The sequence below is a fragment of the Leopardus geoffroyi genome, chromosome C2 (assembly GCF_018350155.1).
Source record: "Leopardus geoffroyi isolate Oge1 chromosome C2, O.geoffroyi_Oge1_pat1.0, whole genome shotgun sequence".
Classification (NCBI taxonomy): domain Eukaryota; kingdom Metazoa; phylum Chordata; class Mammalia; order Carnivora; family Felidae; genus Leopardus; species Leopardus geoffroyi.
Genome location: NC_059333.1, coordinates 31,765,502 through 31,791,224, shown reverse-complemented (window position 1 = coordinate 31,791,224; position 25,723 = coordinate 31,765,502).

Below are 25,723 nucleotides of genomic sequence, written 5' to 3'. Positions count from 1 at the left end.
AATCTGGCAAAGTGGGATTTTCCCCCAGCACTTTTTATTCCTGGGGTGAAGTGATTAACCCCAATTTGGGGTCCTGGCTCACACTGAGCCAGGCTGACAGGAGAGGACCATGCAAAAAAGTGAAGATAGTGCTGTTATAGTGAAAGCACATGCCTTGTTATGCTCTGATGAGGGAATAAAAAGCCAAAGTAAACAACTCTTTTGTATTCCCTCTTGGTTCAGTGTTTGCGTTTGACCATCTGATGGTAAAGCTTGTTTTCCCTTTACTGTATCTGCCTGTTCTTTTCACACTTAGGGGGATTAAAAAACAAAACAAGACAAAAACAAAACAAAACAAAAATGACAAGAATCCGCATGTTGGGAACATGAGAGCTCCAAGAATGTGGTTCAAGGATGACTTTAAGTTTTAGTAGGTCTGACTCCAAACAGGTTTTTACAGAGAAGAGGGTAAGAGCCAGTATTGATGTATGTTAGTTTTTGGGTTTTTTTTTGCTGTAAAAACAAAATGATAGATTATGTGTTTTATTACTAAAAAGAAGAGATACAAAAACACTGATATTCAAATGTGGATGTATAATTTTAACAAGAGAAACTGTTTCTGGGAAGTATAAGATAAACTTATTTTTAAGTCATATCTTGGCTATATTTATAAATAAAACACGCAAATAATTTTTCTCTAGCCTCCAGACACTTTCAGGTGAAGCATCTCTAAATTTAAAGCAGTGGGTGTAATTGTTAATCTGATAAAAGTGCAATAAATACATTTTTTCCCTCTGTATTTCTAGACACTTTTGACACTCTGTATTCTATTTATTGTACTGTTTTCAGATTAACAATTGAACACACTGCTGCAAATTTAGACATTCTTCACATGAAAAACGTGAACACTATTTGAATATGGAGCTTACATATTGTTTACAAATAAGTTTAGTCTGTTTCTCAACTATTGGATACCCTAAATTATCTAGATGTTCTAGATTACACAATTTTAAGGACATGAGAAAGTTCCTAGTATGTTTAAAAGGTGAAAAAAAATCAGGATCTAGACACACAATTTTATATATATTACCCTATCAAATTTATGAATATATTTGGAAGAAACAATGATATGTTAAGAGTGATGATCTCTACTAGTATGATCTCTTGAATTTACAAAATTTTAAAAGAAATATTTCTTATCCTTTTAAGTGGGAAAATTAAAAATTGTTTTGTTATTTATTTTCCTAGTGTTTTTCAAAGATATATGGAATGCAATAAATCCTTGAGAGCATTTTAGCAGGTTTGAGAAGACAGCCTGGGGGTTTTGGTGTTGGGGGATTTTCAGCACTTCTCTGGTTAGCAGTCTGAATTAATGATATTTGACTTAAACCTACTTTTGAATGGCTACTTTTGATAATAGTCAAGAGCATCTATTTCACAGTTACAATCCCAAAACCTGTTTGATAATGTTTACTGACAATTACAGGCTTAGCTAAGAAGTAACAACAGGGAGTAAAGCAGTCTTTGAATAAAGTTGGCCTCAAAATGAACACCAGTAGGAGACTGATTGGCTCAGTTTTATTTAACATTTTTAAGTCTGATCTTTGACATTTTCATTAGTGAGTAGAAATAACACATTGATGAAATTCTCAGGTGACTCATGGGGCGGGGGGGGCATATGCTAAACATAACAGAAATAACTAAATAATTCAGAGGCTCCCACTATGTTTAGAAATAAGGATATACATGGACAAATTGGAGGATATGATAGAACAGAAAGCTGAGCACTGTTTCTTCCCCTCATAACCCACTATTTAGGAGACAGCAAAGTATTTCTGGAACTCAACCATTCTGTTGCCAAAATTTGGGATAGTTATTGGAATTATGGCTGTGTATTATAGAAGAAGAACTGTGAAAATTTAGTGACATATTGGAGCGGTTTTATTCTGTTTTCTCAACTTACTATCAGAAAGATTTTTGGATATAGTAAGAAATCTTTCAATACCCTTTCCATTGACTGCAAAAAAACAAACTGAAATGGAAAACAAGAAATCACCAGAGAAATCACGTCTGAGAAAGTAGATATGCTAATACATATTACTACATAAAGACAGTAAGTAGAAAGGATTTTTTTCACTGAGCTTTCATCAGGTTCCACCTTTGCTACTTTTGTGGCTCATTGCCTATCAGTCTGATTCACAAATAAAAATGAGCACATCTCCAGGGTTATGTAATAGTATTCAGGGAGTTGTCATATAAAGTCACAGAGTGAAGGTGGGGCATTTCCTAAAATATAAATTATTAAGGTATTAGCAATATCTTAATATTAATGTAAATATTAAAATTTGGAGAACAATCTCTCAAAATTGTTGAAGTCAATATTTGGGTGAGAAATCAAGAACCATTTGCTTATGTCATTGAAACCATACTTTAGCCCCTGCAGAAAGAACCTCTATGCGAAAATAGATTTGAGTTCATATAACAGAGTTATTACTGAACATTAAGAACTAAATCTATTCTGAGAGTGAGAAGTGCCTGTACACATCTCATTTTTCTTTCAATTATTAATTTAGCAAACTTTATTCAGGTTATTATAGAAATAATGTTTTGTGATCTCCCACTACTCTTGGAAACTGGAGGTCTTAAAAAGGAAGTTTATCATGCCATTTTAAAAATATCTTTTCCTCCAGCTTTTCATGAGACACAGAGTATGTTTATTAAATAACTAAGGCCTGGCCACACACTGAGCAATTGTTGAATCAGGCTTTCTAAATTCAAATGCTAGCCTAAAAATTTACTTTCCGTGGTAGAGTAAGTTCCTCAACACCTCTGAGTTTTAACTCCTCATCTTTAAATGAAAGGTGTACGCTTAAGCTCTTAGCAACTTGTCTTGCCGTGAAAGAACACCAAAATACTAGCTATTGTTTTCAGAGATTTTTTAAGGAGAACATAAAAAAAAAATCCTACAATTCAAGTAATTTTCAATCATTGCCTATAACTTTTTAAATCTCATATTGTGTGTGTGTATGTGTGTGCATATAAGCGGAGGAAGAAAAATTAAATGTGTATATGGAAAATGGGTCAGTCATGTTACAGTGACAAGAAAACGGATTTAAAGGTTAAAGGCCAGAAGTCCCCGAAGCCACCCGTCCTCCATACTGCGAGATTGAAAAGACAAATAGGTTAGGGGGTTCATCAACTGAGAAATTGAAACACAGTATAAATCTGGTGAAATGCTGTCTCTAAATTCCAGAAACACCTCAGCCAGAACACTCTATTCAATATCAGAGAAATTATGCATGATTGTGCACTGTTATTATAGATTGGGAATGTATTGTGGTAGATTTCTAAACAAACAGAAAGAGATAATACTGGTAATACAGTGTGGAGTAATCATTTAAAACCAGATATTTTCTTGTGTTAATGTTTATAAATTAAGATAATGCTATTGCCTGACTGAAATTTTTTTTCAATTTATTTGAAAACTCAATAGTGTGTACTCGGCATTCCAGACCAAAGGGATAATTGATTTTAGGGGCAATCCTATCAACTTTTAATTAATTCTTTGGAAGTCTTGAAACAGAAGAGAGAGCATAAAGTAATACTATAAATGGGTTATATGACCCTCACTTCATTCAAAGCCATGTTTCAAAGTAAATCTACATATGCAATACCCGTAAACTTCAACTAAAAATAGTTTTAATGACCAAAAATTTTCCAAGCTGAAATAGAAAAAGAAATATGCCCATTCCTTGTCATTGAAATGCTTTGAAAAGAAAATTTCAAAAATCAAAGTGAATTAATAAAGTTCCTATTCACAAGAAAACTTATGAAGGGAAAAAAAGAAACGATCATCTCAAATTCTCACAAGAATGAATAATGGAGGAAGAAGTAAATCAACTTCATAATTGCACCTAATACATTCATCTTCTTCACAGAAATAGCAGAGTTTCTCTATAAAAAAAATAGTGCTTATATATTAACACAACTATGTTCACCTGGGTTAATGCCACATTTTAGACAATAAAAAAAAAATAGTGCAAACCAATTTATGTCATCTCAACTTGAAAAACTGAATTTGGGACAGTATATTGATTTGAACTACATAGACTGAAAGGATAAACTATGTGTTCAATATATGTTTTGGGCTGAAGCTTGAAAAAAGTCACACACACACGTATAAGATCTCACTCAGAATCATCTTTTATTCTTATCAGACACATAAAGATGATTTCTTTCATATGAAAGACTTATATATACAGGCTTCCTCAAAACTTGATTGTGGTTTGGAAGCGCAGTGTCTATTCTTGCTGTATTGTTTGCAATGACCTCACTATCTTCAATCCTCTTGGCCCCCCTACCAAAGGACAGGGGTTGAGAAGGAAGAGTATCCTCCCTCCGTGAAACTGGGTTCAGATTAACTGGCAGCCTTAATCCAGATTATATATGGAGTTCAAGCACTTTTCCCTAAGGCATCTGTATTATCAGAGGGAAGAGATGGGTCAGATTGCTGGTCTGTATTATTTATATTTACTCATGTTGAAGAATTTCACTCTGCCTTGCTCCAAAAAAGATTTAGTAGCTTTTAGTCTTCATTAAATAATTCGGTCAGATTAATGTTTTTACCTTTAGAAAGTGAGGAATAGGTGTGGCTGGTGGCTGGGTCGCTTCAGTGTCTGACTTCGGCTCAGGTCATGATCTTGTGGTTTGTGATTTGAGCCCTGCGTTGGGCTCTGTGCTGACAGCTCAGAGCCTGGAGCCTGCTTTGGATTCTGTGTCTCTCTCTCTGCCTCTCCCCTGCTTACACTCATTTGTCTTTGTCTCAAAAATAAACATTAAAAAAAATTAAAGAAAGTGAGGAATGGATATAAAACATGGAGTGGCTTGAGTCCACTATGGGAGTTAAGAGACGTTAGAAGATCAAGATGTCTTCATGGGAAGTTGTCTAACAGGGAATTTAAACATCTGGGGGATATCATGAAGTCATCAAACACCTAGCGTGGGGATTGGGCACCATTCTTCAACCATCTGCTTCCATACTTGACCATGAATTAGTCATGCCTGTCCATTTTCAGTTCTGTACCAGAATTCCTGTTATTTTTTTAAATGTTTTATTTATTTTTGAGAGAGAAAGACGGGGGGGGGGGGGAGAAAGAGAGAGAGAGCTTGAGTGGGGGAGGGGCAGAGAGAAGGAGACACAGAAACTGAAGCAGGGTCCAGGCTCTGAGCTGTCAGCATGGAGCCTGACGTGGGGCTTGAACCCAAGAAACATGAGATCATGACCTGAGCTGAAGTCGGATACTTAACTGACTGAGCCACTCAGTTACCCTCAGAATTCCTGTTATTAAAAAAAAAAAAAATTGCTTAATTGGTTCTTTTTTCAGAGAACGATGTGAAACATATTAGTCAATAGTATGGTCAAAGCAAATAGTTTTGAATAGTGGTGTTCAAAGTAAAAACTACTCCATGTTTTGTTTCATTTTTAGTCCCAAGTATTTCTTTCTGTGCTAAGAGGTGATTTCAGAACAAATCCTTTGACTTACTGTGAAAGCATCTGCTTTCATTCTGCATTATCTGAAGCTGTAGGTAAATAGATAAATAATAAAATATACGTTAAGTTGGGGAGCGAAGTGGGTCTAGAGAGAGGAGGTAGTGAGTGGACGGTTTGGGGCTAAGAATACAATAAACCCAAGTCCCTAATTTGAGAGTGATTTATGGGATATTAAAATATTGTATTAGAGGCAAACTATAGTAAAACTTTCATCACCTTACCAGAGAGGAACACTGCACTGCTTTTTTTGTTTGTTTCTGTAGGTCAGATGCTGAATTACCATAGTGCCACACAGTACAAATGATACAAAGGTAATAAAATTCTAGGCATATAATGAAATTGAAGAGTTTAATTTCTTCTTTGCTTCAATCTCACTATCACTTATTATTGTCTCCATAAAATTTTCTTTAATTTTCTACAGTTTTTTTTTTTAATTTATTTATGAGAGAGAACATAAGTGAGGGAGGGGCAGAGAGAGAGGGAGACACAGCGTCTGAGGCAGACTCCAGGCTCCAAGGTGTCAGCACAGAGACTGACATAGGGCTCAAACTCAGAATGGTGAGATCATGACCTGAGCTGAAGTCAGATGTTTAACTGACTGAGACACCTAGACACCCCTTATTTTCTATAGTTTTATTTTTTATTTTTTTTTCAACATTTATTTATTTTGGGGACAGAGAGAGACAGAGCATGAACGGGGGAGGGGCAGAGAGAGAGGGAGACACAGAATCGGAAACAGGCTCCAGGCTCTGAGCCACCAGCCCAGAGCCTGACGCGGGGCTCGAACTCACGGACCGTGAGATCGTGACCTGGCTGAAGTCGGACGCCCAACCGACTGCGCCACCCAGGCGCCCCAAGTTTTAATTTCACTTCTATTCCAAAGTAAGTTAGAACTGTAACATTTGCCTCTACTGATCCATGTAAAAATATTGTTTCAGAGCACTTCTTTTTTTTTAAAGGTTTTATTTTTAAGTAATCTCTACATCCAACATGGCACTCAAACTCACAACCCCAACCGCAAGAGTCACATGCTCCACTGGCTAAGCCAGGCAGGCACCCCACAGAGTGCTTTTTCTAAGCAAAGATGACAGCAAAACTACTCCCTATGTAATTTTTCTCCTTAGTTTTTAGTTTTGTATTGAGTCTTCTAGTGAAAAAGATCTCCAATATTCTATTTCCTAACCAAAGAAATGAGATTATCTTCCCTCAAAAAAATTTTTTTCTGGTTTTGTAATCCGAAGTGTGTGTTTTTGTTGTTCTTTCCTTTTACCTATATCTCTTCTCTTAGAGTTTGGAGCTATTACCTCTAGACATTTTTCTTCATCTCTATGGAGGTAAAATTAACAAATGAAAATTGTATATATTTAAGGTATACAACTTGATGTTTTGATATATGTATACACTGTGAAATAGTCACCATATCAAGCTAATTGACATATCCATCACCTCACCTTTTTCTTGTCTTATTTTTTTTTAATAGACATACTCTTGATCTTATGTAATTCTAGGTAAGGTGGGCAAAAGAAGAAAGTAAAACTAACAAATGTGACTGAGCATAAATGGGCTGAGAGAAAGCGGGAACACAAGGGGACACATCAGAAGTCATGCGAGGGGGAAGTTCACTGTGGGGAAGGTTCAGGTAGACTTACAGGCTGAGTACCTTTGAGGCAGCAGATATGGTGGAATTCTAAAGTTGGAAAGGAGTTTGCAGGGAGCTGGACAAGAGGAGATGGAAACACAATGTTTAGAGTACCGCTTGGAAAATACCTTAGTAAAGAAAACTAAAGATGGGATTGCAGCTCAAAACTAAAACTGAATTGTTGATAAAAGCTAATAGATGCTAGCAACGTTCTGAGTGTGTTTGCTTCCCTGAAATTCTGACACTATTCTTTGTTGTCTTTCTTTTAAATCTTGTTCAATAATCATTTGTATTCTAAGAGATTATTTTTTCCTTCGGACATGTTATATTTCTATATATTTACATGTATAATGTAAAGATGTCAACTTCATAATGTATCATGGCTGGTCTTGTCAGTGTAGATAGTCTTTTAGGAATATTTTCCCATTTTGCCTGCCTCGCCCTTTCTCACTTCTACTTCTTTCTCCATGATGATCCTCACACATAACCATTGTTAACAGACTGTTATTGGTGGTGCATTTCTTTCATATTCATATGATCATAAACACATATATATATATAGGTACAAATACAGGTTTTTTTGGCCATTAAAATAAATAGTCATGCTTTTCTTCCCCTCTTTTCCCTCACTCAGCTCTAGTAGAATTCCTTCCAATTCAATTAGTAGAGCTTTTAACTCCCTCTCTTTTTTGTCTGCATAAAGTTCCATAACATCAATATATGGAAATTTATCCTACTTTTTTTTTTTCTTATCGATTAGCATTTCTCTCTTCTTTTTCTTTCTGCTTTTTGTATTTATCAACAGTGCTTTTGTACTTGTCAACACAAACCTGGGGGTATGCCTTCTTGCATACCTGTGCTCAATACAAATTCAGGATACAAATTTAGGAGAGAGATTGCAGTGCCTACTTTTAACAGCTGTTATGATATTGCTTTCTAAAATGACTGTAATAATTCACATTTTTTAGCGATGTGGAGAATATAATTTCTTCCACATTCTAGTCAAGAGTAGATATAATTTTTTTTTTTTAATTTACCAGTTAGTAGGCATAAAGTATTACATTTATGTTCAGGTTTCTTCCATTCTTCTTGTATATTACATATCATCTAGGCATTCTCTTAAAGCTGTGGACAGGACACAATACATGTTCTCATGGAGGTTCCCTTGTAGGAAGGAGATACAAATCATTAACAGGTAAATAGGCAGATATACTCAGATGATGTTATGTGCTATTAAGGAAAAAAAGAGTGATACAGCACCAGCTATCCTTTTTTATTTCATGATTAGTTTATACATTCTCAATCTTTAATGGGCTTGAATATCTTCTCAGACATTCACTGACATTCAGATTAGTTATCAAGAATGACTAAGCTCTTTACATTTTGTAGGTGTTTATCTTATGTCATTGCATGAAAAAGTATTTCTCTAATTTTTTTTTGTCTGTTGACTTTATTATCTCCTCTGACATATTTTAGGCCATCCATTATCTCTTTCTTTTTAAACCTTCTTTTTTGCCAGTCTTATTTGAACAGATTTTTTTCTACTAGTGTGTAAAACTAGACTCTAGGCTTTTTCCAAGTATTTCTAATGAATTATTAAGTATTGGAATTTTTAAATAAAAGAAATCTAGATGCTCAGAAGTAGAATAACCAATGTCAGCTGAAAAATACTGAAAATGTCTCATGAAGGAGGTGAAACCCAATGCTAATGTTTGAAAAATGAATAGAATCTGAATGGGTAAAGAAAAGTTATAATTTTTTTTTTAACTTGGGTTATGCCTGAGAAAATACAATACATATATATTATTTTGTCTTGCAGAAATGGATCACTAAAATCTTGGGTAGTTTATGATAAGATGATTTGAATCACTCATTAAGGTAGACAATTACTTGAGTACTGAAAGTTACATATAAATAAGGCATCAACTGTTTCACAACACATATGAATAATTATGATGACCATAAAAATACAGCTATAGTTAAGTTTTGAATATCTTGAGATAGTACATTATTTTTCTAATTATAGTCAATGGAGAAAATGATTCCAACTATTTGATTGATCTAGAAAATTCTTGCATTCTTTTGTGTGTTTTCTAGTCTGGTGTAAAAGACACCAGTGGTATGTTTTTCAACATATTTTCTGGGCAAGTTAGGCTGCATTGCTACAATTTATGGAGGTATTTTTTTTTTGCATCTATCACAAAAGAAATATGGATTTCTGAAGCTCTTTTGAAATCAGGATATAAAATTTGCTGATAATGAAATTAACCCATGAATGTTCCTCCCTCTCCCCTCCAAGGCCTTCCCTTGTAAGTAAAACCATTCTAAATATGACTAAGAATTTTTTTCTTGCCATCTCTTTATTTCCAGGTTGACTAGCTTTCATAATGAATAACTCAAAGTACTTATTATATTAAAAACGGTTTCGTACATTCATCTTTATGCAGAAAGAAGAATATATTTATTTGTTCCACAAATGTGTATTCACAGTCACATAGAAAGAAAGAATAAAATTACCTTCACAATGCATTATGTTTTCCTGCTTTTGCCATGAAAAGTATTATGTTTAATAGCAGCTTATATTTGCATAACACTTTAGATTTCAAAGAAGGTTGTATATTTTACCTAACCATATTGAGCTCATCATGGAATAATAGGGCTACCGTGACTTTTTGAAATTTCTAAAAGTGATTTGCTTTGCATTTCTTTTAAATGCCGGCATATGGTTAAAATGTGGCTTTCAATATCACGTAGCTAAATGCTATAAAAACACACAAATGTGGGCACACATGTATTTTAATTTTGAATGATCAAGTTATTCAACCCTTGCTGAATTTCCATTGCTCTGTTATGAGTTCTCAGAAAAGAACGCAACTGAGTGGCTTGTTTGAGATAACTCTGTGCAAACCTAAATCTCACTGAATTTTATTTTCTGCCTTATTGCATGCAATTTGCTTCTTCTCCTATATATTTTTTCACATCATTACTCCTTTTCAAGTTTAATCCATTAAGTGTTTTGTGGAATTTTCTTTCAGTGTAATAGCCTCGTGCATTTAGAATACAAATTGTATACCACACCCATGTTCCTTACCACCTACTGTGTATTTCAAAGTTGTTTCTATGTGCCATTAATGCTTTTTAGATGAATCAGGTATGTAACTAGATTGACCACCTAAATGGTTTCACAGAGTTCTCTAAATTAAGGGCCATATTTTTCTAGCTTGGAGACAGTCAGGGCAAGTAGTTCCTACACAAAGGAGAAATTCCAAATTTTGACTTCTCTGATCCTAGTCAGTTACATGATAAAACACAATTAGATGAGATAGTTATAGGGACAGAATAGGCTTTTAGGTAAAGGCAACATTCTGGTTGTTTCTCCACACCTTTTGGGTTCCAACTTAAAACGAAATAATTTGAAATCATAATTTTAATGGAGCCATTCTGTAATTCCTAAATTTATTTTTAAGAGCTCACTCTCCTTTGCAGTCTCTGTTGGCCTACTCTGGACCAATTGGCCTACCCCTCTCCTTTATAATTTGAGCAGTTTCAACCCTAATAATGGAGACTCAATGTTTCTTCTTTTTTTTATTAGGAAATTATAAGACATCATTTTCTAAAATTTTACAACAATTCGATGTTACTGTAAATTGTTTAAATCCAATGTACAGTATATTTCACACTTTACTAACCTTGAGAAGATTAGCACAAATTAAATTTCACATTAACCAGCCTAAAGCCATGAAGAAGAAAGTGGGCTCGGGGGTATTTGGTTAATTGTGCTAAAAATATATTCATGCTATTTGTGTAGAGCATAAATGTAGCAAAAGTATGTTTTTGAATAAAATGCCTTGAGTTTAATTTCTTTTGCTTTTCTATTTCTTTGTAGATGTGAATAATAATGACTATTGTGATCTCTTGCAAATTTGGTAGGTTACTGCTCACCAAAGCTATTAACCTTATATTACTTTGTAAATGTTTGAGAAAAAATCATTTCATATAATCAACTTTATGTTTTTATTCAAGCTCTTTATTGCTATTGTTTCATTAATTTTTAACTATTCAGTATAGGCATAAGCTCAGAAATAAAGGAAAATCATTAGGCTAATAATATGTATATAAATTGTGACTATTATTTATTAAAAACTTGAAGTGTAAAGTCATGCCTCTTATATTCCACTTTGTAAATTTAATGATTAAAAGGGGTATTATTATGTTGTTTGTATGAATAGATGTACATTTCTCTAAGGATTGCACTGAGGACGTATAAGGATTTCACTAGATTTTATAAGGGAACTATGTCTCAAAATACTATCATAAAAAATGTTAAATGTTTTCATATACTACACCAGGCGTTAAGGAGATTTTAAAATAGCTGTGATTCTGGAAGTTGGCCTGGAATAATTACCAGTTCTTCATTACGGTTATTAGATGATTTCCTAAAATACACTAAAATATCTATCAGGTAGATATGCTGAAGTTTTACTTCATTTTTCTCTTCAACTTTTATCAATGACTATGTGAAAAAGAATATAGGCAGTATTTAAACAACTTGAAAAGTTTTTAAACTTAAAAATCAACATATTCCGACATTCGGTATCACTTTGACATTATCTGTAGCATATATTTTTTCTTGCTTCTCACATTTACTGATAGACCATTAGCCATGAAAGTTTGCCTTCTTCATTGTTTTATTCACTTTTGGTTGTTTAGCTAGTCTGTGGCATGGATGATGCTTCCCTTTTGCACCCTCTATCCTGGATGTTTAATTTAGGATTTGAATTGTTAATATGTCTTGATTATTACAAGCTCTAACTCATTCAATTCCATTTCTAAGCCTGGAAATAGACAACCCACTCAGTGAAAGGGAAATCAGTGGTCCATTTGAATGCTAATTACTACATAAGTCCTGTATACTGTATCAAAACTTAGCATAAACATGGTCATCAGGGGAGGAGGGAAAAAACCATTAAAATGCTCCCCAGGAGACTGAGCTCATTAAAATCTACACTGATATCCAACAAAAAAGGAAAAGAGTTGCTTAGCTGGACTGGTTCCTTTTTTGGATGTACAATTCATTTACTTTCTAAGTGTGAGGGTTATGTGTGAAAGGTAAAGAGGGAGAGTTGTGTGAAATACTGAGTTTTCCTTTCATAGAAAAGGATACTACTATTCTACATTTTACGCAAAAGGCTTTTCTTAACAAAACAAAACAAAGCGATAGTTAATAACAAAACATTTCACTATCTTATATCTATTATACACTTAAGTATGAATAGTAGTTTATCTCATTGGGAATGCATCATGCAATTTTAACCACGAGTTAACTTAGACATTTTGACTAGTATTATCTCTAGAAAGTCTTCAAAAGTTTTAGCTGTTATTTATGTACCAGAAAAAGGAACAGGTATGACACTGGACAGAAGCAGATACCAAGGCAATAATATCACCAAGTAAATGTTTTCTTGATTCTAACTTATATTTTGTCTTTTATCCAATGATAATTTAAGATATCCTTTCCAGTATAATTCAATTGGATCTCTACCTGTTTATCCATACATCCATATGATCTGTGTTGTTATTATCAGTTTCTTCTATCAGAATCTTTTAAACTTTGTGTGTGTCAGATTACCTGGGACACTGGTGAAACCAAGATTTTTGAGACACAAAACCCTGGGAATTTTCATGGTTAACAAGCAGTCCAGGTAACCGTGATGCAGTTAAAATGACATTACCTCAAATAAATAGCATTAATTAAATGGTATTATATCTGTTCATTCTATCCGTGCTTCACTGGGAGATTTCTGAATTTAATTTATCTGTGCTTCACTGGGAGGTCTCAATGATATATTGTTGGAACTACATATCTTTTTTAAAAAGAAGGAAATAGAAGGTGTTTTTAAATGCTTATGGCATTTCTGTCTCAAATGATTATCTTCCCACTTTAATTAGATTTTATCTGATTTTAGGGTTATTTTATAGGTGATTTTTATGTATCATACCATATGTCCTTAATTATATATCAATCCACATATAATATATCAAATATCAAATTATTTTCTAACATGGCCATTTAAAAAAGCAGAACAGTTGTGATATAATAAATATATTTGGTCTTTGTCCCTGATTCCTGAGAGAGCTGCTAAAACCCTTGGAATTTCCTAAGGGATAGGAATATCTTCTATTATTCATAGAAACACCTTTTGATTAAATCTGAATTTATGCTAATGGAATAACTTAAAGTGAGGCTCATCACTAAAAAGGCCAAGTTATTTGGAACTTCCAGCTTCACTCATCAACTTCTTAGATGGAGAAGTTGGGGGTGGAAATTGCACCCTAACAACTCTTGAACAACCAGACTTGATGAGGTTCTGGGTTAGGGAACACATTGAGGTGTTGGGAGGGTAGTGTACCCACAGAGAACATGGAAGCCCTGTGCACCCACACTCCATACCTTGCCTATGCAAGTCTCCCTTCTGGCTAGTTCTGCATTGCATCCTTTTATAATAAATGTAAGTATAATGTTTACCTGAGTTCTGTGAGCCATTAGAGCAAATTATCTAACAGAAGTAGGGTGTTGTGGACATCCCCAATTTATAGCCAGTTGATCAGAAGTACAGGTTACAACCTGGGACTTGTGATTGGCATTTGAAGTAGGGGTGCAGTCTTGTGGGATTGAGCCCTTAACCTGTGGGATCTGATGCTATCTTCAAGTAGATAGTAAAAGAATTGAGTTAATTTTTAGAATGCCTAGTCATTGTCAGCTGAGAATTAGAGAATTGCTTGGTATTGGGAAAAAAAAAACCTCACACATCTGGTGGTCAGAAGGGTAAGTGATATCTATGAGAAGGGAAAGATAGAGATTTTCCTTTTGGTGATAAAGTGAACGCCATCATTAAAAAGGTTGAGACATGACTTTCTTATGTAAGGAATTCTGTGAGAAGTCAAGCTTCAGCAGGATAACCTTCCCTTCACAAATAAGTATTGAGGGCCTAAAATAAAATATGCTAGATAGATAATATGCTAAGCACTGGGTATACAAAGGACTAGCCCTGGAGAGGTTTGGATAGTTTGTCTTTTGCTTCTTTTCTCTTATAATAGATTAATCAAAACTGATCTGAATAAATACAACTGATGAATCAAACTATATTCTTAAATCTTAATAGGATAACAATATTTATCTATACTTTCAATTTGTGAGCACTTGAAATGGAAATTATAATTTTCATGCCCCTTGCTCTTTAAAAATGACATTTTAGAGCTCAGAAAAAACACGATCAGAAGTATTTTGGAAAAAGGAAACACTAGAAGAATGAAGGGCATGCATTCCCTTTTGTATTCAACAACTATTCATTGGCTACCTCATACTGAAGTGGCAATGGTCACTGCATGAGCCTAAGCTATATTTACCATCAGATTCACACATGTTCGGGCATAATTTAGAGGACTGGTGAAGAGCAGCCAGGGATATGTTTACATGGAGGATCAAAAAAAAAAAAAAAAAGCTCCTAGAAAAATAAAAAATCATCCTAGGGGAAAAGAGGGTCAAGATGGGTAAGATTGGCTGAAGGATTGTTGGCAAATATTGAACACAGAAGGGAGGGATGATTCTGAGCATGGTTTGTGTCCCTAAGATTACTACATAGCACAGATCTCATTATCTCACACACAAATCCTTGGGATAGTGGCAGTTAGAAGAGTTATTGCTCTATAATTGCTGTGGGACATGAAGAGTGTGAGGCATTGGCAGCACTGGTGTGGATGGAGGCAGCAGCACTGTTGGGGCATGACATTGGCAGTGATTGCTATGTAAATGCCAGCAACAATGTTGGCAGCAGCATTGGTGACCATGGAATTGGGAAAGATGTAAACTGGTGGTGCCAGTGTGATGGCTGGAGTCTTTCAGGTGCTGCACATTGGAGGATGATACTGGGCACAAGGGAGAAGGAATGGCCAAGGATGGTTTCTTTCTTAAATGGTTGTGTAATTTTCTAAAACAGGGAATATCTTGGCTAAGGAGAAAAGTGGGAGGAAATTTTAATTTTTGTAAACATTAGTCTTGAGCTGTCCGTTTTATATATAGTTGCAATTGAATATATTTGTAATTTTAGAATGAAGGACCATATATATCCCCACTTTGGGAGTCATAATTAAAGATAGAAGTGGTTGAGATAATCCAGGGAGAAAGTGTCTAATGCTAAAAAAAAAAAAAAAAAAAAAAAGAGAGAGAGAGAGAGAGAGAGAGAGAAAGGTTTAGGGCAGAGACTTGAAGAACAGGAATATTTAATATCTATCTTCCTGGATTAAATCAACCTGGTCCAGATTTGAAGTGCTTAATAGGTAGATTGGGGTGAAAGTTGTAAAGACCAATCCAGGCAAAGACCTAGCATGCTTACACACACACGCACACGCGTGCGCATGCACGCGCGCACACACACACACCCAAAGAGAGAGAGAGAGAGAGAGAGAGAGAGAGAGAGAGAGAGAGAGAAAGAGAGAGAGAGAGAGAGAGGGAGAGAGAGAGAGAGAGAGAGAGAAATGAGTGACCTATAATGATGCATTTCAGGAACCAAAGGAAGTTCAGTGTCATGGAAGAATAAAGTTCGGCATTGCTGGCAATAGGAAATTGCTGCAGTGTGTAGGAGATGAGACAAGATGTGATCATTAAATGCTTTCTACACCATATTCGGGAGCATATTGAAATGGAGAACATGATAATGGTTTTAAGTGGGGAAGGGATGTAATTAGATTTGCATATTACAAAGATGACTTTGTTGTCTAACTTAAGGGAAAATTGAAGGGCTTTGGGCTAGTAGGGAAAATAGTTACAAGGTAGTTCAACAGCCCAGGAGAATGCTAACAATAGTCTAAAAAAGTAAATGAAGGTAACAATGGAGAGGACATGTGGAACTCCAAAGAAAAGGATGACTTCACATGGTATACTGCTGATCTTGTCTTTATTTAGACATTTGATGTTACATTCATCATGGATTTTTCATTGTTTTTGATTTAAGAAAATTTCATTGAGTATTGTTTATCTCAGGAAAAAATTAAAAAAAATAAAAGGGCCTGTTGAGGATGCCCTTGTTTCTGGCTTAAGAGAATGGGCAAGTTAGCTTGCCATAAAGTAGAACCGTAGAAGAAAGAGGATCTTTGAGGAAGCAGAATATGATGATAAAATACAATGTTCAGATAGCAGTTGGCTTGAAGTGTGCTTCCTCAAGACAACTTAACACAGTGGAAGGGATTACTTAGGGGAAAGGTATATATGGAGAAGGACTCTTGAGCTCCTTAAAAGTGCTTCTGTAATACAATACAATCTGATTCAAATTAGATTATTCAAAAAGAGAATTATGGGATTTTCCTGAGTGAATCAGGGATGAGAATAAGCCTAAACCAGGGGGTAAATAGAGACAGTAACTGAAAACACCTCTGAAGCTCTCTATCCCTACTACCTATTGTACTATGCATACTCCTCCTTCTCTTTCTCTGTCTCTATCTCTCTAGCCCCCCTCTTCCAACCAAACTCCTTCATCTTATTGATCCATGTGGATGATTCTGAAGCAATTTCAGTGCTCAATTCTAGTACCAAAAATTCCAGGGAAGATTTTGATTGGCCCAGTCTTATTCCTCCCCTGAAACATTTTCAGGCAAAAGGACAGAATCACATGGTAGAAAACGTCTATTCCATGTATAACAATGTGAATCTTATAAATGAGGTTTTTAGAAAAGTATGTGTGTGTGCTTAGGGTATGGATGGAAGAGAAATGTTTAGGCAAAGGCAGTCATACAAAACATGCATTAGGTGATAAAACATTCTGATGAAACCATCAATGAATCAGGTTGAGAGAAACATGAAAAGCGGTCCCATCAAGGAGGTTGAGAAGAAATATTCAGAGTGAGAAAAGAAAATGTTTTTTGAAGAGCAAAAGAGAAGGTAAGAGAAGGAAGAGATATGGAAAAATCAAGACATATTGAGAACAGAGAAGTTTCTTTGTAAAGGCAACAGCCTGGATTAGAAAAGAAGTAAATGACATATAGAGAAATTTTGTCCCTAAAATGAGGGACTATTTTTTCTACTTTTAAAAATTTTCTCTATTTCAAACACAGTTTCAGACCTGAAAATATTTCCATTTGTCCTCATCTTATTTGTTTTGATGGCCAAATTACTCCAGAAGAGGTCTTGTAAATTATACAGGATTATCTCAGAAGGTTATGTTTAAATATGCACAGGCTCATGGTGACTCTTAATTTCATATTCATTGTCACCTTTCAAGTCAATGAACTATAATTATCAATGCTTAATCCTTATTTTCATTAAAAAAAATTTTTTTGGATTGCCCTAAACTCATTTGTTGAGTCAAAACTGTCCATTGAGATTCTGAAAAATGCCAATCATTGTATTCTGTGTAGGGTTTAACAATAAGCAAAACATAAAAAAATATTAAAACTGTTCCTATTTACACACAAGGAGCTAGTTCTCCAATTTAGTTTTCAGTGCTAATCCTCACTCTCCACCCTGCATAGACCATCCATTGTATATGGTAACTCATATAACATAGAGGTTCACTGAACCATTTTTCCAGCAGTAAAGCTGGTAAATGTGGCTTCAACCATGCTTTCGTATATAATTGCCCTTATAGCCAAATACACACTGTAAGATAGCTAATACATTACAGAATTGCAAAATAGATAGTTCGTGGTCATAGAAAATAATAGCAAAAAAACCCCCAACAACTTGGGATCATATAAATGATCTCAATTAAATGCACTGTACATTAATAATAATAACGCCTTTTTATTTCTTTGTGGCACAATCTGACTCTCAATTCTAGAGTGAGTGTGGGGTGGCTCATAGTCTTCTCTCCTCTTTATACTACCTCTACATTCCTGTTTCTCCCCAACACACACACACACACACACACACACACACACACACACACACACTCACTATTGTTGAGTCCAAACTGTGGTGCCTAGGATGGGAGCTTTCAATAGCTAAGGCTAGAAATAAACAAAGCAAAACAACAACAAAAAAAAATATGACATCCAAGTGTCACATTCTATTTCATGCTTTCTCAAACTTAGCACTATTGACATTTGGGTTTTGGTTTTGGTGGAGGCTTGTCTTATACATTGTAGGATGCTGAGCAGCATCCCTGGACATTTACCTGACAGATACCAGTACTAATTCTAACCCCAGTTGTGACAAACATGTCTCCAGATATTATCATAGGTTCTGTGGCCAAGGGGGGCGGGGGTGAGTGGGGAGAGGAAGAGGACAGAATTGTCCAGGTTGAGAACCACTGTTTTATTTAGATTCACCTGCTTTGGAATATTCTCTTAAATTCTCCCTGAGGATACCTTTTCTCTGCGTTCTTTGTCTTTTTGAAATGTTACTGCTATAAATGCCAGACATGATCTAGAGTCAAACTCAGTCTAACTACAAATGTGTACTTTAATTCACTGTACTGTGTTGCCTATACAAAGAGAAATACAAGTATAATGAAATATTAATGCTTTAATATAAATATGTGTGTGTATATAATTAACTCTCATTGGTGTTATATGAAAAATTGACAATTTTCATGAAATATCCTTAAATCTTCATATAGATGTGAATTACAGATAGTTTAAAATGGAAGATCACCCATCTGAAATTGAAAGAGGGCATCATTGGGGCCCCTGGGTGGCGCAGTCGGTTAAGCGTCCGACTTCAGCCAGGTCACGATCTCGCAGTCCGTGAGTTCGAGCCCCGCATCAGGCTCTGGGCTGATGGCTCAGAGCCTGGAGCCTGTTTCCGATTCTGTGTCTCCCTCTCTCTCTGCCCCTCCCCTGTTCATGCTCTGTCTCTCTCTGTCCCAAAAATAAATAAACGTTGAAAAAAAAATTAAAAAAAAAAAAAAAAAAAAAAAAAAGAAAGAGGGCATCATTGTACACAGATGCATCATAAAAAATTGTAGCAAAAATAGTTAAGTGACATACCAACATGCACAAGAAATTAAGTTGTCTTGGGGTGCCTGGGTGGCTCAGTCGGTTGAGCATCCGACTTCAGCTCAGGTCATGATCTTGTGGTCTGTGAGTTCCAGTCCCGCGTGGGGCTCTGTGCTGACAGCTCAGAGTCTGGAGCCTGCTTTGGATTCTGTGTCACCCTCTCTCTCTGCCCCTCCCCCGCTCAAGCTCTGTCTCTCTGTCAAAAATAAATAAACATTTATTTTTTTTTAATTTTTTTTTCAACGTTTATTTATTTTTGGGACAGAGAGAGACAGAGCATGAACGGGGGAGGGGCAGAGAGAGAGGGAGACACAGAATCGGAAACAGGCTCCAGGCTCTGAGCCATCAGCCCAGAGCCTGACGCAGGGCTCGAACTCACGGACCGCGAGATCGTGACCTGGCTGAAGTCGGACGCTTAACCGACTGCGCCACCCAGGCGCCCCAAAAATAAATAAACATTTAAAAAAAATTAAAAAAAATAAATTAAGTTCTCCATAAATATCCACACACACATTACTTCCATGTGAATATTCTCAATTCTATATTCTACTGATGTCTCTGAATGGGTAATGACTAAGTTGTATATCTCTAGATGCTTATATATGATAACACACTTTATCAGTCTAAAAACCACTTTCCACAGGAGAAAAACCTATCTGATTGAAGTAAAATGTGATAAAGAAAATGTACCTTTTGAGTGTTTACTGATACTATGACTTTTCTAACAAGCCTCTCTGAGGTGAGCAAATTGGAGAGAAACAGAATTTTCAGAAGTGTGTACCTGGAAAAAAATATTGAATTCAGTCCCTAAAAAACAAACAAACAAACAAACAAACAAAAAACCGTGAACCAGACAGGCTCCAAAGTTATCCTGATTGTGAATGAGAATGCAGCATGTGACATGTTTAACCACTGCTGAGATCTTGCATGGGCTGGCATTCCATCTTCAGGTTTTGTATTACCAAACAAACATACAGTGTTTGTGACCTTGCAAAATCTCTTTTAGCCTCACTGAGTTTTAAAGCCTTAAATCAAGATCCTGCCAGGATGAGATGATTCTTGCAAGAATGATAACCTGTAGATAAGACAAAATGAAATTTAGTCGGATCTAAAAATGACTTGGGTTAACTCTAGCAATGGAAACGTCAATCAAAGGGACTCAAGTCAAGGCTAAATCCAAACTTGTGTTTGACTCCTAAGACTAGATACTTTGGTTATTATTGCTTCTATTATATTTGTACATTTTTCAACCTCAAATGTAAAAATGAAAAACCATAAGCTTTAAGTGAACAAATATCAGGCTATGAGTATACCAATAATTTAATTTGAAGTGAGAAAAAGGAGGTCAGTTCCTCTGGAGCATTTGTACCTCGTAAATCAAGTCTGGGCTTTAGGGCTCTAGTGACTGCTTTCTATTTTATTGTATTTTCTTCTGTTTTTTGTTTTTCCTTTTTGAGCTGAATCTGGTAATAAAGTAGTTTGGGTAGCTTTTTAGGGTCACCGAGGAGAGAAACAGCAAACATATTCTTTATATAGTCATATTTTAATATCAAAACATTATTTCTGGCCAGTAGATTCTGATATATTTTATTATGATAAAAGTATCTAGAAAATACCTTACACCTATTCTGTTCGACCAAAAACTATAACTTTGCCCTTTCTCTCTGTGAATTTTCTACTATTTTAATACCATACTGGTATGAAGTATTTTTGATGTGTGTCATGACCTTGTCAAGAAATCTTATACTATAAAGATGGCTTTCTAAATAAAGGTTGAGGGCTATGCAGCTTTTGATTATCTAATTATTACTTCCTACACTGAAAAGATCAGGTTCTACTGTTTATCAAAATATTTATCAATTACTTTCTGTAGCAGAGACAGCTAATTGTCTTCCACTTTCCATTCTTTCTTGTTGGTAATAGAATCTCCCAAATTTCAAAGGGCTACATGGATGCCTCACCTATATTATTTTTCCTAGTGTCTTTCACTTAATTGTGGCCACATGACCACATTCTAGGCATAGAGATATAAATAGAAGTGATGTGTACATGCAACTGTCTTGGTTATGTTCTTTAAAGAGGAAAGAGTTTGCCTCTACTTCCTTCATTTTCACTTTCCTGAAGCCTAGAACAGAGAAATGATGCTGATCAACCAATTTCACCTATGTAGACTAAATAATATCAAGAATACCACAGAGGGTGCCTGGGTGGCTCAGTCGGTTGAGAGTCCAACTTCAGCTCAGGTCATGATCTCACAGTTTGTGGGTTCCAGCCCTGCAGCGGGCTCTGTGCTGACAGCTTGGAGCCTGGAGCCTGCTTGGGATTCTATGTCTCCTTCTCTCTCTTCCCTGCTCGCACTCTGTCTCTCTCTTTAAAAAATAAACATTAAAAAAAAATTAAAAAACAAGAATACCACAGAAAATGGCATGTCTGGAATACTGCTGGAACACCTCACAGAACTGTCACTTATCTGCCCCAAACCACTTGCCTACTCAGGAGTGTTCAGTGACAGAAATATGTTGAGCCATATTTCATTTTTTAGGTGAAAGTCACATAAAATGAACCATTTTTTCATGTTTATTTATTTATTTTGAGAGTGAGCATGAGCAGGGGAGAGGCGGGACAGGGGGGGCGGGGGGGGGGAGTAAAGAGAGAATCCCAAGTAGACTCCATGCTCCACGCTAAGCCTGATGCAGGGTGCAATCTAATGATCATGAGATCATAACCTGAGCTGACATCAAGAGTTGGACACTTAACCGACTAAGCCACCCAGGTGACCCAAAATGAACTATTTTAAAGTATATAATTCAGGGTCGTTCAGTGCATTCATCCTGTTGTATAACCACTATTTCTGTCTAGTTCCAAAACATTTTTATCACCCCAAAGTAACTCCATATTCAATAAAGAGTCATTCCCTATTTTTACCTCTCACCAACCCATGGCAACTATGAGTTGTCTTTTTGCTTATTTATCCATTCTGCATATTTCATACAGATGGAATCATGCAATATACGATCTTTTGTGTCTGATTTCTTTCATCAAGCATAATGTCTTTATGGCTCATCCACATTGTGGCATATATCAATACTTCATAACTTTTTGTGACTCATTATTTGCATGTGTATATGCATGTGCATATATGCATACTATATTTTGTTTTTCCACTCATTTGCTGTGGATATTTCAGTTAGTTTCAACTTTGGACCATCAATGCTGCTATGGAAATCCCTATATGAGTATTTGTTTGAATAGGTTTTCTGAATGTGTGTGTGTGTGTGTGTGTGTGTGTGTGTGTGTGTGTGTGTGTATTTGAATTCCTTTTAGTAAATACATAGCATTGGAATTCCTGAATTGTTTGGTAGTTCTATGCTTAATTTTTGAAGAACTGTCAAATGTTTTCCAGAGTGCTGAGTCATAATTTTAGATATCTAGCTTAACCTGTATCCTGATCATTAAACTTAATGCTGGGCACTGCCATTGTAAACATGGAGCTTTCTATCTCTCAGTGGGTATAAAGTATAAGAGCTATTGTAGAAACATGACAAAAATTTCAAGAACAATAACATAAGAATCTTGATCCCCTAGGAATTAAATTTGAAAATACAAAAAGATAGTTAAAAGAAAGGGTCAGCAATGATTTTCACGGTTTCCTTTTTCATTTGTGGAGCCCAAGGATAAGAGACATCAGTATACATCTTCCCTAAGGTAGGATTCTTTTGCTCACTTTATCATTTGCAAAATAGTCATTGAGGGCTGTGGACTATAATGGGTGCACAATGGATAGTAAGGTATGGATTCTTACTCTCAGAAACTTGGAACACAAGAATGATCTACATACATATATCACATATTCATGTGATATTTTATCCCAAAGGAGCTGCAAATAAAATCCATAGTGATTGTTTCACAAGAAGATAGGTCACTCTTTTCTTGGGGAGGGGATCAGAAAATGACAGATTGAATGTATTTGGACATTCTAATTTTGTAATTTCTATTTTATTTGTAAGTGGTGATATCAACTAGGCATGTAAATGATTGTAGTATGAGTCTGGGGGTCAACAGAAGTCTGAGGTGGAATCAGAGCTAGAATTATAAATTTAGAGTCATCACAGAAAGATGCTATTTAAAGTCATAAAGTTGTATGAGATTACCTAGGATGATATTGTATGTATATAGAGAGAAGGAATTCTAGGAATGAGTCCTGCAGAGCTCAAATATTTATTTATTGGGGAAAAAGGAGTCAGAAGTAACTGAGATGGAAGTGTCACTGAGCAAGATGGCACCCAGGAAAATGTGATCTCCTGGAAGTAAAGAAAACAAAATGTTTTGATGAGAATGCAGTAATTAAAAGGGGCATTAAGGAATCTACTCCTGAAATCATTGTTGCCCTATATGATAACTAATTTGGATGTAAATTAAAAATTTTTTAAAAAAGTGTTAAATGTTACTAATATGAGAATTACAGATTGCTTTTGGATTTGATAACATGATGGTCACTAATGAATGACAAATGTAATTCCAGAGATATGGTATTATGCAAAACAAAATGAGCTGGGTTGGGGATAAAGAGGAGAAAAGGAAATGAAAACAATCATTATTGATCATTCTTTCAATCTTTCAAGATTCTTTTTTTTAAATGTTTAATTATTTTTGAGAGAGAGAGTAGGGGAGGGGCAGAGAGAGAGAGAGGGAGACACAATCCAAAGCAGGCTCCAGACCCTGAGCTGTCATCATAGAGCCCGACACAGGGCTCAAACTCACAAACTGTGAGATCATGACCTGAGCTGAAGTTGGGTGCTCAACAGACTAAGCCATGAAAGTGCTCCCAATCTTTCAAGATTCTTAAAGGGATTGGGATGAGGGAATAACAGTAACAGCAAAGGCCCTCGTTTATAAAGCACAACCTTGCTGCTCTAACTTTGTTTATATGTATTAACTCATTTCATTCTTACTTCACTCCTATTAGATAGACATAGTATTGTTCTCATTTTACAAAAAAGGAAACTGAGGCAGTGGGCATTCAGATAATTTGTCCAAGATCATGTGCAAGGGGACAGAGCTAAAATTAAAATACAGCCAGTTTATTACTCCAAGATCTATACTCTTATTTAACTTTGTTGGTTTTGGCAGACTTAGGATTCTTTGTTGGTCACCTTCTTATTCCATTGCATTTTAGATGACGAAGACCCAGTTCTGGGCCTTGGAATGCAGCTAAGAGGTGGAACTTCAAAGCTGATAGTTTGATAATCAAATGACATTCAGATGTATATTAGATTCAGACCTATAATCATTAATTTAAATTTTTTTTGAGGGAGCATAAGTGGGGGAGAGAGGGAGAGAATCTTAAGCAGGTTCCACATCCAGCATGGAGCCAAATTCAGGGCTGGATCTCATGACCATGAGACCATGACCTGAGCTGGGAGTCAGACATTTAAATGACTGAGCCACCCAGGCACCCTTAGATCAATAAACTTTGATTATAGCATCTATCTATCTATCTATCTATCTATCTACCTATCTATCTATGACAGCTTCATGGTTTTTTATAAAAGCTATATGGAGAGGGGCTGTTTTACAATTTTTTGAGAAAAATTGACAAAATGACCTTAGCCCCTTATTCATTTGTCATTTGAAAACTGTGATACAATTATTCTTCCAACAACTACCAGAAAGAAGGAGATAGTGAAGTCAACTGGTGAGGTATATCAGGGAGCAGCAAGATCCAAGTACTGGCTACTGCCAAAATGTTTCCAGGCATAGAGGGAATTTATGGGGAACTTCAAGTCATGATTTAAAAGGAATAGCCAAGCTAGAGTGCCTTTAAATCCTATGTTAAAACATCCCTCTCTGTTGCATGGGCATGAGAAACAAGCATTTTCTCTGAGTATAAAAATTCCATTTTTGCAGGTCAAAAGCAAGGATTAAATTAATCCTCTTAAAATATATCATGATAAATATCATGTTTGTGTGTGTTTCCATGTGTGAGATGTATCTAAAGCAGCACTAGCACACTACTACCGGAGATACCTTATTTATCTTTAGTAAATTCCACTACTTACTAGCTGTGTGGCCTTGGGCAAGTTACTTAAATTCTCAGTGCCTCAGTTTCCTCATCTGTAAAATGAGAATAATAATGGGTGTCTATTTATTGAATGCAAAACACAGCAAGCATTCTAAATTTGAATTGAATGAATCAAAGATTGCACTAATCACCACATACCAATTACACACATGCGCGCGCGCACGCGCGCACACACACACACACACACACACACACACACACACACACATACGAGTCAGACCTTCCTGAACTTCCCTGACATGGCAGATATAGCTTACTCTAACCAATTCCAAGTGTCTCTTTCTTCAAAGCATATACTAATTTAGCTGCAGATTTTCTAAATTTTTTTTAAACATCTTGCTTCTTTTTCACTCACGAACAGGCAAAAGCTTTCTTATTTATCTTCTACCTCAAATGCCATATATTGTACCTATATTTTAAGACCTTCTCTAATTTGTGGGTTACTCTCGCTGTTTCCTAATCTTTAACTTCCTTTAATTCA